The sequence below is a fragment of the Monodelphis domestica genome, chromosome 3 (assembly GCF_027887165.1).
Source record: "Monodelphis domestica isolate mMonDom1 chromosome 3, mMonDom1.pri, whole genome shotgun sequence".
NCBI classification, from domain to species: Eukaryota; Metazoa; Chordata; class Mammalia; order Didelphimorphia; family Didelphidae; genus Monodelphis; species Monodelphis domestica.
This window is the reverse complement of record NC_077229.1, coordinates 354040763-354058002: the sequence shown is the minus strand read 5'-3', so window position 1 is coordinate 354058002 and position 17240 is coordinate 354040763. Positions and strand designations below refer to the sequence as shown.

Sequence of the window (17240 nt, the reverse complement as noted above, 5' to 3'; positions counted from 1 at the left end):
CAGCAAGAGAAGTCTGTGATACCTGAATGAGAGTCAGCCCGGAGCACAGCAGTAACACTAACTGTGGTTTTTGTAGGCACCTGTAATAGTTTGGTGGCAGCCACAGAAACTTTAGGATCTTCAAAATTGAAAAAGTAAAGGAGTTGAACAAGTGGCCAGAAAGAGATTATAGGGGACTATTTGCTGGGTCTGGGTACAGTTGGCACAGTTGAATAGCTATTGACCATATACAGTTCTTAGTCACAGTTACAAAGCACAGAGGAGTGCAGTACATATAGTTTCAGGAGAAAAGCTCATAGTTCCAGAGACAAGAGTGGTGCTAGGAATAGTGACTACATGTGATCAGAAGCCGTTCCTGGGAAAAGACTATAGCACAGGAAATGAAAGCAGCAACCACACCTCTCCTCAGAGGAAATCATATTGGAATCGAAGAAAACTTACAGATATCCACAAGTAGTTCTAAAAACAGTAAATCAAAAAGGGCCAAAGCTTTAGACATAGCCTCCCATACACAGGTGAGTCAAGAAATAGGCTGAAGAAATGAGTAAATAGTAATGAAAACAAAATATCTTGTCCATAAATAGCTACTACATTGGCAGGGAAGACAAAGACCTAAACATAGAAAAACACAACAATGTAAAAGCAGTAAAAAGCAAAGTCTCATAGTAAAATGCTAATTGGACCTAAGTCCAACAAAATTTTTTGGAAAAATTAAAGAAAGTAATAGGACTAATAAAATAAAGTCTAGGTGCTCTTGGGGTGAATCCAATATCCCACAGAGGATAGGATGTTGGAGGTGGGATGATGTTGGCAGATTGATTAATGGGACACAGGTTTTGTATTTAACCCACAGCACAAGTTTCACAGGAAAAAACTTCTCTCCCTTGGCTGAGGCTTGGCTTTATTTTATACACTCATGGTCTCATATCTACTTGGCACATGGTTTCATTTTCCATAGATCCTAAAAACAGACGCAAAGTCTAAGAACATCATAAACAAAACATTGTTGCTAAGTGTGCGGTCAGAGGGTAGAATCAACATGAACCAGATTTAGGTTGGGGAATACTGAGCACAGATTTGCCAGAATTTTTATTTGCCTAGAAAGATGGTCCTAACTAAGTGGGTACATAAGAATCCTTAGGTTTAATTTTGTGAGTAAAATCTCTTGGTAATATTCTGGGGGGAAAGATTGGGACATCTCTGTCAACCCTGCAATCATGTTGCTCTCATCTATTTTTCCTGGGGAATAATCATAGCAATTCCAATAATAAGGGAATATTAATAAGGAAAGTCATTCAGCGGGGTTTCAGTGGATGTTACCATCCTTCCTGTGGGCTGTTTTGCAGTCCCTGGTTTTCCATGTGTGACTGTGTTAAACAGCATGGTCTTTGATGGTTCCCAGCAGCTGGGAAAAGAAATGAGTATCATACTAGAATAACTCAAAAAGAGAATTAAAAGCTTTGTAAAAAAAAAAACATGAAAAAACATGAAAAAACAAACAGAATTTTGTAAAATGGCAAAAAAGAAATATATAAAAAAAGAAACTGATCTTGAAAGTGAATCCAAAAGAGTTCACTTAAGATTAAAAAAAATACCTAAATGTTGAATTTCAAGAAATTAGGAAAACTGCCCTGATATCTTAAATCTAGAAGGTAAAATAGAAATTGAAAAAAATCTACTGATGAACTCCTACAATATAGCTCAAAAGGAAAACTCCTAGGAATGAATCCAAATTCCAGAGCTCCCTCATCAAATAGCATACACTGATAGCAGTCAGCAAAAAAATAATTAAAATATTGTCAAGTTATAGCCAACATTAGGCAACATTTAACAGCTTTTATGTTAAAGGAGCAGAGGGCTTAGGATATGATATTCCAGAAGACAAGGAATTATGATTATAACTGTCAGTCATCAGTCCAGCAAAACTGAATATAATTGTTCAGAGGGATAAGATTTTATAGAACATATAATATTTAAAAACAAGATTCATGAGAAATATAAAGAGAGGGGGACAGCTGGGTAGCTCAGTGAATTGAGAGCCAAGCCAGAGACAGGAGGTCCTAGGTTCAAATCTGGCCTCAGATTCAAATCGACTCCAAGATGGAGGCAAGGGTTTAAAAAATAAGTATTAAAAAATGAGCACATAAGAATAACCATATAGGTCTAAATAAATGTAAACTATTCATATTTCTATATGGGAAGATGATACATGAAAAGCATAAGAATCATATCACAATTTAAATGATTCTACATAGATGAAAAAAGAGTGTGAATCAACTATGCTAGGACAATCTTAGAACAAAATATGAAGGAGTAGGAAGGAGGGATAGACAGAGAGAAAAAGAAAGGGAGAAGAATGGGGAAATTTGCCTTATACAAAAGTAACTTGCAACAAAATAATTATAATGAAGAGAAAAATGGAGAAAGGTGGCAAGGAATGTTTGAACCTAACTCTCAGAAGGATTGTTTTGAAGAGGGAAGAATATAGCTACACTCAGTTTTGTACAGAGATTTCTCCTGGTGCAACTATGTGACTCAGTGAATAGAGAGCCAATCCTATAGATGAGAGATCTTCGGTTCAAATCTGACCTCAGACATCCCAGTTTTGTGACCCTGGTCAAGTCATTTACCACCAGTTGCCTAACCCTCCAATCTCTTCTGCCTTAGAACCAATTCTAAGAAAAAAGGTAAGGTTTTTTTTTTTGTTTGTTTTTTAAAGAACTCTATCTTACACAATAGGGATATAGGAGGGAAAGATGATAAGAGATGTGTGGGGTGGATGATAAAAGGGATGTAAAATTAATGGAGGTAACAGTAAGAACTGAAACAGGATTTTGAGAAGGGACAAGATGAAAATAGAGAGAGAAAAGAAAATAGGAGGGAGGTAAATACAGTTAGAAATTGTAATTTGGAAAGTGAATGGGATGAACTCACCAGTAAAACATCAGAGAACAGAATGAATTAGAAACCAGGGCCCAGCAAATATATTGTTTATAAGAGACATACCTGAAACACAAAAACACACAGAGTTAAAACAAATGGTTTGAGTGGAATGCATTATGCTTCAGATGAAGTAAAAATAGCAGGAATAACAATTATGATCTCAGGCAAAGTGAAACCAAAAATAGGCCTAATTATGTACCTTCCCTGAGCTACTGCTGCCTTCTCATTCATCCATATGTACCATAGGAACCACATCTTCTAAGATGTCCATCAAAGTAGTCTTGTAGGAAGCCGGTGATTCCAGGAGCTCATACATAGTCTCATGTTGGCTTTCACAATAAGAGTTCAGAAAAGAACTCCTAGACCCATTATTCCCACACCGATCCCCTGCCCATCCCAGGCCGGATATGTTTACTGTGGGAAATGTGCTTCACATGCTTACAAACAAGGGTATTCTTCCCTTACCTTGAGAAAATTTACCCTCAGTCTTCTCATTATGTACCTCTATCTCAATGTGCACTATCCAATATATATATATATATATATATATATATATATAAACATCTTTATATATATATATATGTTATATATATATATATATATAATATCTTTGTGTTATCTTTGTATTGATCAAAAGATTAATGGAGAGCTGTGGAAGTTAGGGATATATCAGTGAATGTATCTGCAGACAGATGAAGTTGAACACAGTATTTAAATGTATTTGCCTTATACTGCTAAAACCATGGAAAGCCACAAGAACGAGTTTGCCATTATTCATTATTTCTGTATTGGTAGGAGCTCAAAGTAAGTCAAAAGGAGAGGAATTTGAAAAATTGTTCAGTAAATATCTAACAGATTCTAGTGACCTCTTTGTGATTGCTTCCTATTTCTGGCATTGGGGTCAAAAGTTATATTATAATTACTATGATAAAATGGGCATGAGCACTATAAAATAAGTAGGTCCTGTATCTTTTAGCAGTTACTTGAAGAAACATAACATGTGGAAGACATTCCACTGGTGAGTCACTGAATGCTATCACAGAACTAGAGAAGAATGGAATTAATAGAAGCTTTTCATTTTTGAATTATTACCAGGAATGTCAGTATAGAAATTGGAAAGACAGTTCAGTGAATTATACAGCTGGAACTTGTAGGGTCCACTGAATCTCTAAATACTCAGGATGACACATGTCATACTCTAAATGGGGTCCCATTCTTGCCCTTACAAAATATAGTTACTGGTGTTTGGGGGAATTGAAACCTCAAAATTAGAAGAAGTTTCTTCTCTTCTTTTCTAATAGGTATAGTATTTCCTTAATTTAAATTCATTATAAAATGCTTTCTTGTTTAGGACAAAGGAAGGATGGAGGAATGGGTGGCATCAATTAGCTTTCAGAACAGTTTTGCAAATTGTAAACAAACAAAAAAGGTCCACGTTTTTTTTTTTACTAATGAAAAATACATTTATAAATCATTTATACTGTAATATAATAAATCTCCAGCATAATCAACTACTAGCTATGGCATATAACAGATACCTTCTATTTTAATTGCTAATAAAGGGCTAAACAACATTTTTAAAGAAAGGAAGAAGTGATAATGGGGGAAACCATATTTTGCTAAACCAGAAAATAGACAAGTCAAATATATCAAAAATTTTATATCAAATTTCTCTGATAAAGGCCTAGCTTCTTAAATATATAGGAACCAGAGTCAATTATAACAATGAGTCATTATCCAATTTATAAATAGTCAATATCATAAGTCAGTATCAGATGAAGAAATTAAAGCTATATATAGTCACATAAAAAGTGCTTTAAATAATTGTTTAGAGAAATGCAAATAAAAGCAACTCTGAAGTACACCTTTACACCTATTAGAAATTATATTTCCTTGTGATTGATATAGATAGATACAAAGATGGAAGAGTTATGAACTGCCCCAGTCATTCTGAATAACAAATTTGAACTATGCCTGGGTCGCTATAATATTGTGCATAGTCTTTGGTCCAGAAAAATCCCCTACTAGGTTATCACAAAGAGATCAAAGGAAAAAGGGGAAAAATCCTGTTGTACAAAATATTTTAACAGCTCTTTTTGTGTTGGTAAAAAACATTGACATTAAAGGGAAGTTTATCAATTGGGGAATGACAGAAAATGTCATTATCACGATTTAGAAGTAGAACAATCATAATATAAGAAATGATGGGGCAGTCAGAAAATAAATATGGCAATATCCATATGAACTGAAGAAATATAAAGAAAGAAATAACAGATCATTGTGAACAACAACAACAATGTTATTATTATGAACAATTGTTAAAGATTTGGCTACTTATGATAAATGCCATAATCCAATTCACTTTTGAAGGACTCATGATGAAAAGAGTGCTATCCATCTCCAGACAAAAAACTGATGAAGAGAAAATTGTACACATAGACTGATACATTGTAATACAATCAAATATAGTGGACCTCTCTACTTATAGTAATGCAATGATCCAGAACTATTAGGAGGGACATATGCGAAAGAACGCTATCCAAATCCAGAGGAAGAACTGTGGGAAAAGAAACTCAGAAGAAAAGCAACTGCTTGATCACATTGGTTGATGGGGCTATGACTTGGAAAGCAGACTCTAAACCATCACCCTAGTGCAAATATTAATCTTATGGAAATGGGTCTTGATCAATGACACATGTAAAACCCAGTGGAACTGTTTATTGGCTATGGGAAGGGGATGGTGGGAAGAGAGGGAAAGAACATGAATCTTATAACCATAGGAAAATATTCTAAATCATCTAATTAAATTAATTTTTTTAAAACTAAAAAAAAACAACTAATGAACTCTGAATGTCAATTAAATTTTATTTTTTTGCTTTCTTTTAAAAGTTTTTGGAGGGTTATTGGTAATAAACATATTTTCCATAATTTTGCACATTATAATTGACATCAATTTACTTGCCTTCTCAGTGGATGGTGGAGTGTTATTAGGAAGTGGAGAAATTGGAACTTAAAATTTTAAAAAGAAAATACTGTTAAAATATGATTTACAAAATAAAAAATATACAACCTGAAGATAAGGATATTTCAAGTTAATCTAAGGACTACATGTCATTTGTGATAGAGGCAAGCCAGAAAGAGAGGACTTCAGACTTGGAAACCAAGCTGGGGACCTGATCTGCCAAATAAAGGTGAAGATTTCAAATGGAATGTTCCCAGAGAAGGCAGTTGAGCTGGCCAGGAGAAATGAAGAAACCTCTGCTCTCTTTGTGGGTGACTGACCAAGGAGGCAAGTCTTTCTATAGGGAGAAGAAACTGAGAACTATTATTATTAACTTTGGTCCCAGGCTGAAGGATCCTTGAGGGAGGCTTCTGAAATTAGGCTGAGACCTTGGTGGCTTTGTGGAGAAGAAAAGAAGAAGAATAATTGTCCTCCATCTCTCTAACTGTCTCTCTGTCACAATTGTGACTGGACTGATTTCCCAAACCCTCAAATTCTCCTTATAGTTTAGGTTTAGGGAAACCCTCATCCCTCTTTCCTCAGTTCTCTATCCTGTTTTTTCCCAATAAACCCCTTAACCGAGAAAGAAAACAAGAGTATCTTCATACTCCACTCAGGGGAGGGGCAAAGCCACAAGCTTCAAGAAGAAACTGGGAGGGAGAGCCTGGAGGAATGGAGGGGGGGTGAGGGAGCATGTGGGATCTGGGAGTGAAGGGAGGTGGAGGTTAGGAAATATATTGATCTACTAGTCATGAGTAGAGATCAGTAGGCAAATCCTACAACATTCCTCTGTAGCAGCATTTCTCAGTGTCTCTCAAATACATTTATCTGCATTGCAAATAGACAGCCCTCAGGTGTGTCCCCATACTAGTAGCAGCTCTCTAGTCTCAAGCCAGAGTACCTAGTTATTACAACAAGAAATAGTTACACAGGTCATCATTTCTATTACACTTTCAGATACATACGGTCATCATCAGAAGGAAAAAAATCACCTTAGACATTACACTTTAAGAAATAAGACAGAAAAATTATTTAGAAACATTGAGAAGAAAAAACAAAGTGCATATTAAAATTATCTAAGAAAAACAGAAAAAATATAAAACTTTAACTCACGATGGAGCATCATAATAATAATAAAAAAGAAATAAACAAAATCTCACAAATTATCTTAGAACTACATTTCCTCTAGGCTAAAATTATTAACACATCATTCACTATTTAAAAACTTTCAAAACCGGAACCCATCCTCTTTTCCTCTTTTAATTATTTTCTTTCTTATGCTCTGTGGAGTAGTCTGTCGGAATGTCATGCTATTCTCACATGACTCCTTTCCCTGTACATTACTTTGCTCTAGCTGAATCCTATCCTTCATATGTACATATATATATATATGTATATATATATTCCTGTTGAAATATATTTTTCTTTAGCAATATAATTCAAATATCTTTTATTTGAAAATAATCTAGCCATTCATGCCATTTGCCCCAAAATACTTTGTATTTATTTTGCATGTATTCTGCATTTACTTTATATATACATTCCCTCATTTGATAGAATGTAATATCTTTGAGGAAAGGGACTGTGCTTATTTTTGTCTTCATATTAATAGTATCTAGTAGAAATGAACTACTTGAAAAAATGTTCTGTGTTTGAGCAAAGAGAAACAAACATCTATAAGCTAAATTTAAGGATCTGACATGGAAGATATGTACCTGGAAAAAATCAGAAGTATAATAGGCAGGAAAAATGATTTTTTTTTACTTAAATGGAAAAAGTTTATTTCCTCATTAGTAAATCAATAATATTTGTAGAGAAATCAATCAGAACCCTCCTTAGGTGCTTAGTAGAGAGGATAGGGTTGGAAGAAGGAAGAAGAGGCTTGTCAGAACTTGAGAAGAGGTAAATATGAGGTCTTAAATTTTTCTGCCTTCAAGGTAGTGGTTACAACATAGGGGGTATACCTCAAAGGAGAGGGAGTAACAGGCATATACAATAAGAATGGAGCACTATGACTCCTTTGTGAATCAATCCTAGAGGTTGAGGGGATGAAATAGACATCTTATAATTATTTTGCAGAGAAATAAAGGTTAGATATTTTATAAATCATCTCCTCTAACATGGCTTCATATGTCTCAGTACTAATTCTCACCAAGAGATAGAAATGATGCACAGTTCACAGCTCAGAGAGTTTTAAATGAAGCATCATGGAGTATGGAATATGGCATGACATCATAAAAGCTTAAATGAAGGAAGAGCCAAAGATCAAATAATAGCCCCTGGTATAAGGTTTTTAGGGCACATCCCTTTTTACCTCATTGCCTTCATCACTATGGAGTCTTTGGAACATAGAAGTGAAAAAAGAAAATACTAGCTCATAATAACAAAATAAAAGATTAGACATTCTATGATTCCTATAAACTTTCAAAACTTCCCAAGTACAAGAGGTAAGGTAGTTCTATCTTATTCCACAGGTAATGACACCAAGAAGTCAAATAAGGTAACAATCATGTGAATCATTACCAGACAACATGGTGGGTGGCCTTGTTGAGAACATCTTGTTAATCTAGGATCAGTGTTGATTTGGAATGAAATATTTGTAGATAAGTAAACAGTTAACAAGTAGGTATAAGGAGGGATATTGTGGCATTTAGTTTTATCTTTACTAGACATAATTATCATTGTTCCTTTAAGCAAATGCATCTGGTTAGGAAGGTGTTGTTTGTTTGCTCATGTGGTTTCATATACAGAGCAGATCTAAGGTGATTGAATATAGTTTGATTTAATAGAGCTTTTTATGTTTTTATATAACCAGAAATATATGTCAAGAAAGGTAAAGGCTTATCAAAGAACAAGGGCAACTGGGGTATGGCTTTAGCATGTAAGGAATGGGAATGGGAATGGGGAGTTGTACTATAACTGACTGACAGGCCACTGACATCCAGTAGGGGCCAATTATTTTTTCTCAGAAGTGACTTAGATTAATGTGTGAAGCCAATTATAAGTGAATGGCCTGATGCAGCAGGAGCCTGACACAGGAGGATCTTTCCTCACATGGAAAGAAGTAAAAAAAGGAAGTGAAATATCTCAGTAGGAACAAAATACTGCTAAACCTTGACCACATTCAGATAAATCAATGGAAAATATATTTAAAAAGAAAATAATATAGCCCCCAGGACACCTAAATGAGTTCCGTGACAAAGGAAAATGAATTAAGATCTGATAAGGAAGATTATCATGTAGATTTAAAGGATACATGCAATGGTTAAGATTATTTCAAATGGTTTACAATAGAAATAAGTACCATGAAAGTTGAATATATGGACTGGACAGCAAAAATTATTGATGGAATAGGGGAAAAAACCCAAAACAAAACATTGAATCCCTGGTGGGAAACTGAAAGTGAGAAAACCAGTTTGGGAATATAAATATACAAAAATGAAGGACAAGTAAGATGTAATGATGTTAAAATAAATCATGGTCCATATACAAGCAAAACATTGATCTTGAAAGCAGTATAACTATAGACAGCTTAAATATATGTCTCCCAGGAAAAAAATGACAAGGCACAAAAAAAAAGTTGATGATCATATTATAAGAAATAGAGCAAAATTTATCAGAATTTGTGATAATAGAAAATAATGATCTTATTGAAATAATTGTCTATGTAAAAATGGTGATTTGTGAGATTAAAATAAAGGTTTTCTCCACTGATTTTGATGGTTTATCAGTGGTATATATGGTATATATTCTCAAGGAGTTCCTTCCAGAGAAGAATCTGAATGTATAAGGACTGACTTATGATCCCTATATATTTTACCTGTGGGTGATAACCTGAGAAGGAGAAAGGAGACTGAAGGAAATAGGTGAATAATAAAGATTCAGACAACAAGTTAAAACACATGGGGAGTGGAGCGATCTCCGTGAATATTTCCCTTGGACAAGTAATTAATGGGAAATATGAGGAATAAGAAAACATGTGGGGAGTAACAACTCCTGAATTCCTCCTATGGACAAAAGTATCCGAGGAATAATAGGAAGCATGGGGGCGTCAGTGTCGCAAGGAAAGAGAGGTCAGGAGGAATAAGATAGGACAGAGCAATCAGAAGATCCAGGGATGTAAGAGAGATATTCGCGATTGTTCCCCAGTATTTATTGGAGGTTTTAGGAATGTGGTTTGGGAGGTGATCAATAAATACGTAACATGACATAGGTTTTAACATTGGTTGAATTGACAATGACAAGATCAAACAGGTGGAGAATAACCTGACATGAGGCTTGTAAAGGAATGTGGTCTGACAAGGTGTGAGATAGGACCCTGTGGCCGCTCAGGAATTCTCTTGCCCCTTGGACTGTAACTTCCATACAATGATCATTAACTGATCTGACCATGTGTCTGGAAAATGAATATATATGATACAATATCAATACATCAACCATACTTCCCAGATCCTAACATGCCTGGTATACTACAGAATGAGAGAGTTGAAGGCTGAATGGGCTAGCACCTGCTCTCCTCTCACCTCCCCTGAGAGAGTTTACTGTCAATTGTTGCACTGGTATATTGAGGTTCCCTGAGGGAAAGGGGTGGGGGAGAGTTTATGACAGGGTTCCCCTACCAAATAAACCCAAGGAAAACCTCATTTTCTCTGGCACAGAGAGGATTTGGAGACAAGCCTTGGTGGAAGCTTTGTCTCATTGAGGGATAGTTTTGGTACTTCCCAGTTGAACTTGTTTCAGTTATCTCTTCAAGTATAAACCAATAAGCTGGACAAATCTGATTGTGGTTTGTAAAGTTTAATAATGGTACTATAATCAAATTGGGAGATGGAAAGTGGGGATTGGCTTCCTTTATGTTTTCCTAATACAGTCTTTCACCTGGGCAGCATAATTTCGCAGACCCAGGTTTCTCTGTCCTGTACTCCAACTAAATAACATCACAATTTATATATATATATATATATCCTAAAAATCTATAAATAGATAGGATGCAAGAGGACTGGAAGGCTAAAGGAGCTGGGCTCTCTCCTCTGTGAGTCCTCAGTCCCACTTTGGGATTTGAATGATCTTCTCAGTTGAGAGGTATTTGGAGATATATGACAGATGATGGATCTATAAAAGAACTTGAATGCAGGAATAGATTATTCTCTTGTAGCTCTCAGTGAGATCCTTCAGCTAGGAAACATGTCCTACCAGGTCAAGAACTCAGTTAAAAAAGCCAATAATTCCATATATATATATAGATATATTTTGTCAGTTTTCCTTTTCCACCATGCTGCACTCTCCAATAGACATTTTCTGTCACTCATCCCTGATGCAAAGATTCCAAAATCCTCTCATGCATTGAGCATTACAAATCCCATTTTTTGTCCTGTGCAATCTTTCCTAATGTTGCATTGGGATTAATTTATGTTTACTAAAATCTAATCCTAGCTAACTAATGTTGCTATCCCTCAAAATAACACATCTGTCTTCTCTAACCCATTCTTACACTTTGCTAACTAAAGCTAATTCTAACAAGGGTTTGTGGAAAGTTTTGAGTAGGATAGTCTGTTAGGTTACTAGAAATTACAAAGTTGGAGAAACTAGGGTTTGGCAAATTTGTCATAACAATATCTATATGAATCAACTAATGTAAGCAATGTAACAATTTTTTACTTCTTTGTTGTTTAAACAATGTCCAGTACTGTAACTATTAATGCAATTCTATCTTTTTGTTAGTCTATTATATTCTAACCTAATCTTATCTAATACAATTTTGTTATCTTACTTACTCTTCCATTCTATCTTATCACTGCTCTTTCCCTTACTCTGTCTAGCTGTGTATTCAACTTCCCTATGCTCTATCTATCCTATCCCTAATTCTACATTATACTATTTGTATGCTATTATATCTTATCCCTAACTCTGTTGCTATTGTTAACTATAACACAATTACTTTGTACACCATTTACATCTTATTTTTATACCTATTTACATGGCCCTGACTTTATTGTTGGTCAAACAGAAAAATCTTTTGATCTTTCCATCTGCCTGAGACTTTGAAGGACTTTATATTTACATATTTACAATTTACAGTTTGCAAACTTATGGGCACCCATTTATTTACACCAGAGTCCCAATACATCAGTTTGTGTTGTGTCTGTGTCCTGTTATGTAGTGATGCATGTACCGACTGTACCGACTGTAAGGGAAATTTTAAGGATGTGACTAATCTAAATTTAATTGGTTGCCAGGGAAGGAATCCCAAATAAAATACCCAACTCAGTTTGGAAATTTTATGGTTTAATTAATATAGAGGTGGTTTAATTAATATAGAGGGAAGAAATTAAGGAGAAGAGAGAGGGAAAGGGTACAGGATTCCTCCTGCCTGGCCTATGCCAGGGGTATTTCAAAGACCTCTTCCACAAGGTCATTTCAGAAGGTTAGAGTCTTTCCTAAGAGGACAGTGTTTTTTAAGGTAAAGGAGAAAAGAATCAGCCTAAACTCCAAGAGAACTCAGAGAAGACACCTCACCTAAACTAAGTTACTAAGCTTCCACAGTAGTATATTAAGGACTTTCACCACCAAACCTGGACAATAGCTGCCACCACGCCAAGATGGCAAGATGCTCAGCATGCTGCCGCCAGAGCGACCTCTCCACAAAAAGAGGATGGATAGAGGAAATGATGCCAAATATATAGACTGTTTTTACATTACTTTCCTTTGTCTCACATGTACCAATGGTAGCTTAAACTTGACTTAGGACAGCCCAGGGGTCTGTTAGTTGTTTCTGATTTGTCATTTGCTAGAACATGTCTGTCATAGGCCATCCTCCTCAATACTAAATCCTTAAGTAGGGATGTAGACATTCCTTTTTTGTTAGTCTAAGCAGGGTGGAGTAAATCTAAAATTTATAATCCCCCCTGATGATGATTGGGAGACTAGACTCCCCAACTGATCACTAAGCATAATCATCCTGCACCTCTAAATTCTTCTAACTGCAGGGGCATATAAAATTTCACCTTCTAAGAGGAAATTACCATAGTTAGATAGAAGAGGGAAATAGAAGAGAGAAAGACAGCAAAACCAATGTTTGCTGGGCACATTGATAAAAACCAATTAGGGGACAGTCCCAGTTTGGCATAAGAGTATAAATTCAAATAAATGTTCAATCAAACCAGTTCAATCAACCACACCCAAAGTTCATTCTGGATCTTCTTGAAGTAGTGTAGATTTTCTGGCATCTTTATGCAACAGTTCATTCTCTGGATTTAGGAGTCAGCAAGCTTCTTTCCTTGAATATCTTTCTTGAACAAAAATTTAAATCTTGGATTTTTTATTAAAATAAAATCCCCCCTTGAATTTGGTGTTAAGAAACATCCAGTTCACTACTCCACAAAGGCTGTTGGGGTCCTTTGTCTATGTGTTGACTGCTGAGATCAACTTTGTTCTGCACTGTTTGTTTTGCACAGATCTTTGGATGCAGATCTCTATTCCTTCTTCTTTGATCTTCCTCTTCATCTCTTTATCTGTGGTAGTCTGAAATTTTGACTGCTGCCTAATATCTTGACTGGTGAAATCTTTCCTTTCTCTCTCTCTGCTCCTCTCCTGCAATGAAACCTTTGTGTGTGTGTGTGTGTGTGTGTGTGTGTGTGTGTGTGTGTGTGTGTGTGTCTGTGTGTGTTCAATGTTCTTTGTGCAGCAGTTTATGTATTGGTGTAGCAGTTTTTCAGTCTTCTTCACATTCTTTTACATCATTATTATTGCCTTGATTTTTGTGTTTGCTCCTAGATTTGGGTCTGGATTTTGTTCTAATTCTGAATCTGTGTGTTCTCTTCTGGTCATGGATTTTTGTGGCTTTATGTTGGAAACATGAAACCAGGGATCCTTACCCAAGATTTTTATAGATGAAGGGGTTGTTGCAGTAACTTGGAATGGTCCCCTCCATTTTTGTCTATTATAGGCTTTCTATTAAAGTTCTTTATATGGACAGAGTCTGTAGGCAGTATTTCATGTAGGGAGTAATCCAACAGTACTCTTTGCTGGATCAGGCCTAAGCTGTGTAGTTCTTTTAGCTTTTTTTTTTTTTTGCAAAGTTTCCAAGTATGTATGCAGCTGACATTCTTCACTGAGCATTAAAACATATGCAAATTTGCATGATATCCCTTGCCAAAATGGCTGACCATAAAACCATTCTCAAAAAAAAACAAAAACAAAAACTGGACACTCTTTAGGAAGAAATTAACAGGTAGAATTTCCCTATTGTTCTTGCAGAAGAGAGGAAAATAGAAAATGAAGTGATTCAATGATTATCTCCTTAAAGAGACCACGAAAATATTTATAGAAAGTCCATCTGAGGCAAAATAGAAAAAGCCAGGAAAATGGCAAAATCCAAAAGGCAATAGCAATGGAAATTGTCTATCAGTGGGAACTTGAGAATTAATTCTGTGACAAATTTAGAGACTAAGAAAGGAATACATATTTGATGATTATAAACCAAAAATTAAAAATTTTAGGTTGAACTGAAATGAAAGCAGACTGAAAAAGAAAATATGCAAAATTAATTATTTCTTTTTAAGGTGCAGACATTTTTTTATAAAACTAAGATATATTGGATGAGAAGAAATGAAAGGTGCTTTTAGTTAAGTATTTATTAAGAGACAAATGAGGGGGAATTAGATATTTTTTTTAAAATTTAAAACCCTTACCTTCTGTCTTGGAGTCAATACTGTGTATTGACTTGCCCAGGATCACACAGCTGGGAAGTCTCTGAGGGCAGATTTGAACTTAGGACCTCCCATCTCTAGACTGGCTCTCAATCCACTGAACTACCTAGCTGTGCCCTGAATTAGATTTTTAAATAAAAAGGACAAAAGAAAAATAATTAATGACAATGCCAACAAAGGAAATCATTGATAAATGAAAGGAGAGGTATAAGGTAGAGGGAAATGAGATTCTGGTTCTCTTAAAATATAATAAAAAAAATAATTGCACATTACATTGTTCAAAAAATACAAATAATGAATCAAACATAATTCAGGAGAAAAACAGAACAAGATATAAAATTAGCTTTATGTATTTACATATGAATGTATTAAACAAAGTGGCAGATAGGATATGAAAAGCAAATTCTTATTAGTATCAAAAACAAAAAGTTTAAATTTACCACCAATGAAAAGAAAATTAAAGAAATCATTAAGAGCTATTTTGCCCAATTATATGCCAATAAATCTGACTAATTTGGTGAAATGAATGAATATTTTCAAAAATATAAACTGTCCAGATTAACAAAATGGGAAATAGAGTACTTAAACAATCCCACCTCAGGAAAAAAAAAAAACAAAGCAAAGCAAAAAAAAAACAAAAACAAAAACAAAACACAACTGAGGAAGCCATTACAGAATTCCATAAGAAAAATTCCTTGGGCAAGATGAATTTGAATTCTATCAATCATTTAAAGAACAACTAATCACAATAATATGTAAACTATTTGGGAAAATTAGCAATGAAAGAGTTCTACCAAATTATTTTTATGACATAAATATTATGTTGCTAACTTGCCAAGAAGAGAAAAACAGAGAAAGAAATTTACAGACCAATTTCCTTAATGAATATTGATGCAAAAATCTTAAATAAAACACTGTTAAAGAGACTACAGCAATAAATCATGAAGAAGCTTTACTATGAACAGTTGGAATTTATATCAAGAACGTAAATCTGTTTCAATGTAAAAAAAACTATCAATACGATTGACCCTAACAATAACTAAACAGAACTTATAATTATTTCAATACATGTAGAAAAATGCTGGGAGCCATCAGGCCACAATGTCTTGACAAGGTCACTCGTGGACACCAACTAGTCACAAAGTGACTATTTGGCAGGATGAAATTGCCCACACAACCCCCTTTGCATGACTTCTCTCATCAACATCCCTTATTAATGAAATTTACATCATTGTTATACTCTCCCTAGTCTCCAAAAAATTAATATGAGAGCAAAATGCTTGCACACTATTTCCCCAAAATATCACCAAAAGATTAGACTCACAAAACCAAACCCAAAAGACTATTATGTTTTAACTTTTGCTTAGGTACATAATTCCCAGCAAAAGCTGTACCCACAAGAAAAGCCCTGAATACCCCCTAATCCCCCTGTATAGAAACTCATTCTCCTAAAGCCAGTACATAAATCATTCATAAGGAAAAACTTGTACAGGTACACCAAGCTCCACCATGCCTCAGTGACTTGATTCTACCTACCAAAACTCCCCTTGAGAAACTCCCTAGTAAAGCCTGAAAAATGATCAGTCTAATATTAAAACTGAATTGTGTTCTCAGTACCTCTCTGATCTCTCAACATCACTGCTATGATTATTGAACTGTTTCTAGAATTTCTGATTGATTATCTACTATTATTAATATTAATTAATTTCTTATTAAACTGTGATTTTCCTTGATTGTCTGTAAGCCCAAAGCTCCTCACAGTTTAATAAGAAAATTAAGCCACCTGTGATGAAATCATTTATCTTGTGTAGAACCTTTGTGTTTCTTGTCAAATCAAAAGCTACAAATTAATAGAATGATATCAGAATGTTAATCAAACAATTTGTTAAAAGTTAATGTATCACTTATCCAATTATCTCTACCCAAACATGTATGTTGAATAATGTATCTGTGTGCCAAAGAAATGGCTATAAAAATAAAGGCAAAAACTAGGCATGGCGAAGCAGCCATTTACTGCAGAGTATGCCCCTGGCAGAAACATATACACAGAGCTGCCTTCAGTCTCTCATTTCTCCTATCCACTCCACTTACCAAAGACTCCTGGAGCCACAAGTGGTGCTGGACCCTGCCCATGGCAGAAAAAGTCTTTGATAAAGTACAATATCCATTCCTCTTAAAAACTCAAGAAAGCATAAAAATAAATTAATCTTTTCTTAATATTATAAGTAGTATCAATCTAAAATTATCAGCAAATATCATCTGCAATAAGGATAAGTAGGAGCCTTCTCAAAAAGATGAGGAGTGAAGCAAAAATACCCATTATAGCCACTCTTATTTAATATTGTGGTTGAAATCCTAGCAAGAAAAAAGAAAGAGAAATTGAAGCAGTTAAAGTAGGCTTTGAGGAAACCAAATTATCACTCTTTGCAGATGATATGATGATATATTTAGGAAATCCTAGAGAATCAACTAAAAAACTAGTTGAAATAATAAGTTTAGCAAACTTGGTACACACACACATATATATAAACCCACATTTTATAAACCCATAATTTATCAGCATTTCTAAATATTTTTAACAAAGAACA

General features: G+C 34.8%; 1 pseudogene; it reads left to right on the top strand.

Annotated features, from left to right (window-relative positions):
- The first annotated feature begins 380 nt into the window (after positions 1 to 380).
- On the top strand, positions 381 to 4107 carry LOC100618628 (protein MEMO1-like; annotated as a pseudogene).
- The last annotated feature ends 13133 nt before the right edge of the window (positions 4108 to 17240 follow it).